Genomic DNA, 3,451 nt, shown 5'->3' on the forward strand with positions numbered 1-3,451 from the left:
GTAAATTACATGAGGTATTTTTTCAAGTCTTTGTCCTAAGACAGCACCTATAGCATAATCATAAGCATCACACATTATTTCAAAAGGTATTTTCCAATCAGGAGGTCGAATAATGGGTGTAGTAGTCAACAAATTTTTTAATTTTTCAAAGGCAACATGGCAATTATTATCAAAGACAAAAGCATTTTCTTTTCCAAGTAAATGGCATAAAGGCCGAGAAATTTTGCTAAAGTCTTTTATAAATCTTCTATAAAAACTGACATGGCCTAAGAATGATCTAATTTCTTTCACAGTTTTAGGTGGGGGAAGTTTTGAAATAAGATCAACTTTAGCTTTATCAACTTCTATTCCATCAGATGAGATTACATGACCTAAAACAATTCCTTTTTTAACCATAAAATGACATTTTTTCCAGTTAAGCACAAGGTTTTTCTCTTTCCAACGAATTAAAACAAGTGAAAGATGATGCAAACATTCATCAAAGGAAGAACCAAACACAGAAAAATCATCCATAAATACTTCAAGAAATCTTTCAACCATGTCAGAAAAAATCGAAATCATACACCTTTGAAAAGTCGCAGGTGCATTGCATAATCCAAAGGGCATGCGACGATATGCAAAAGTTCCAAAAGGGCATGTAAAAGTAGTCTTTTCTTGATCTTCTGGGGCGATGGGGATTTGGTTATATCCCGAATACCCATCAAGAAAACAATAATATGCATGGCTAGCTAATCGTTCAAGCATTTGATCAATAAAAGGCAATGGAAAATGATCTTTTCTAGTAACATTATTCAACTTTCTATAATCTATGCACACTCTCCACCCCGTTTGTACTCTAGTAGGGATTAATTCATTTTTCTCATTTTCAACAACTGTGATCCCAGACTTCTTAGGCACAACTTGAACTGGACTAACCCATTGACTATCAGAAATAGGGTAAATGATACCTACGTTTAACAATTTTATGACCTCTTCTCTAACTACTTCTTTCATATTTGGATTTAATCTTCTTTGACATTCCCGAGAGGTTTTAGCATTCTCTTCTAGATGGATTCTATGCATACATATGGATGGGCTAATTCCTTTAATGTCTCCAATGGTCCAACCTATGGCTTCTTTATGTTTTCTAAGGACATCTAACAACTTATTTTCTTGTTCTTTATCTAAAGCAGATGCTATGATAACAGGTAAGTTTTCAGATTCTCCTAGAAAAGCATATTTTAAATTTTCTGGTAAAGGTTTAAGGTCTAACTTTGGAGACTCAGAAATTGATTGAACATGATCTAATGGTGAAAAAGGTTCAACTTTGGTTTCATTTAAGGGTATAGGCTCTAGCAAAGCATTCACATCATCATTAAAGTCATCAACATGCAAGTTCATACCAAAGTATTTTTCACAAAAATCAAGTAAGTCATTTCCATCATCTTCACATATGCTATCTATCATGTTAACTTCATGTATTTCCTCACACTCAACAAATTTAGCAACATTAAAAACATTCAATTCAACAGTCATATTTCCAAAAGATAATTTCAAAACACCATTACGACAATTTATGATTGCATTAGATGTAGCTAAGAATGGTCTACCTAAAATGATAGGAATTTGAGCATGCATATTTTCCACAGGTTGAGTATCAAGAACAATGAAGTCAACAGGAAAATAAAATTTATCAACTTTTATCAAAACATCCTCTATAATGCCTCTAGGAATTTTCACAGAACGATCGGCTAATTGAAGAGCTATAGAGGTAGGTTTTAGCTCACCAAGACCAAGTTGCTTATAAACAGAATAAGGCAATAAATTCACACTAGCACCCAAATCAAGTAAAGCTTTGTTAATAAAATGATCACCAATAATGCATGAAATTGTTGGACACCTAGGATCTTTATATTTAACAAGACTCTTATATTGAATAATGGAACTAGCTTGTTCAGTTAAAAACGCCTTTTTAGGAACATTAGTGTTTCTCTTAACAGTACAGAGATCCTTTAAAAATTTGGAGTAGGCAGGAATTTGTTTAATGGCATCTAAGAAAGGGATGTTGATACTAACTTGTTTAAAAACTTCTAAGATGTCATTATATTGGCCGCCTTTTTTAATTGGAAGCAATCTTTGTGGGAATGGGGCTTTTGGAATGAAAGGATGGATTGGAATTTCTTTGTTTGATGGGTCATTGAGATTAGAACTAGAAGGCTGACTCTTTTCTTTTTCTTTTTCTTTTTCTTTTTCGTTTTCAACCTCGGGTATGTAATCGGGTTTGACAATTTTCTTTCCAGACCTAAGAGTTGAAATTGATTTGACTTCTCCATTATGACTAGACTTTCCTATCTCATATTGACCTTTTGGATTAGGGATAGGTTGACTAGGGAATGTTCCTTTCTCTCTATCAGCTAAAGCAGTGGCGAGTTGTCCTACTTGCGTCTCGAGTTTGGTAATAGATTGAGATTGATTTTGTAGGATTTGTTGGGTGGATTGCATAAATTGTTGTAAAGTATCTTCTAAGGAAGGTTTTCTTTGTTGCGGATATGGTTGATTTTGTGGGGCATGAGCTTGGTTTTGTGTGTTGTATTGGTGCCCTTGATTCATTTGGGGTTGATTTTGTCTCCATGAAAAGTTTGGATGGTTTCTCCAATTTGGATTGTAGGTGGACGAAAATGGGCTATCATTTGGTTTCCCATAAGAATGAAGAGCATTGGCCTCCTCAGAAAAGGCTTCTTGGTAGGAAGGGCATGATTGGGCATTATGGCAAGGACTAGAACATATAGAACAAACATCTTTTCTAGGATGAATTGGAGAGTTTATAGTTTGGCTTATGGCTAAAGCTTCTACTTTTCTCGCTAATTTGTCTAAGGATGTTCTTAAGTCTAATTCTTCTTTTACTTCATACCTTCCTCCTCTTTTTGGTGAATTAGTTGACCTAGACCTAGGATCAAAATAATTCCATTGTTGTGAATTGACAGATAAATCTTCAAGGGCGTCCCACGCATCTTGTCCTTGAAATTTTAAAAATTTTCCAGTATGCATAGATTGAATCATTTGACGATTAGAGGGAGTCAAACCATCATAAAAATATTTTACAAGTCTCCATTTTTCAAAACCATGATGAGGACATTTTAATAAAAAATCTTTAAATCTTTCCCAACATTCATAAAACTCTTCATTATCTTTTTGAAAAAACTCGGAGATTTCTCTCCTTAGACTATCAGTTTTAGACATAGGAAAAAATTTCAGTAAGAATTTATTATAAAGTTGATCCCATGTAGTTATAGACCCCGTGGGAAGGGAATTTAACCAAGCTTTTGATTTGTCTTTTAATGAAAAAGGGAACAATCTTATTTTGACCGACTCATCAGAAAAATTTTGAAATTTAAATGTTGAGCAAATTTCTAAGAAATCTTTGACATGCATGTAAGGGTCCTCTCTATCTAACCCATAAAAAGATGGCAAT

General features: G+C 33.9%; 1 non-coding gene across 1 annotated transcript; it reads left to right on the forward strand.

Annotated features, from left to right (window-relative positions):
- Positions 1 to 3,097: 3,097 nt before the first annotated feature.
- Positions 3,098 to 3,204, forward strand: LOC133798813 (small nucleolar RNA R71). The gene has a single exon (XR_009876031.1). It is a non-coding gene; the product is annotated as a small nucleolar RNA R71 (small nucleolar RNA).
- The last annotated feature ends 247 nt before the right edge of the window (positions 3,205 to 3,451 follow it).

The sequence above is a fragment of the Humulus lupulus genome, chromosome 8, assembly GCF_963169125.1.
Source record: "Humulus lupulus chromosome 8, drHumLupu1.1, whole genome shotgun sequence".
Classification (NCBI taxonomy): domain Eukaryota; kingdom Viridiplantae; phylum Streptophyta; class Magnoliopsida; order Rosales; family Cannabaceae; genus Humulus; species Humulus lupulus.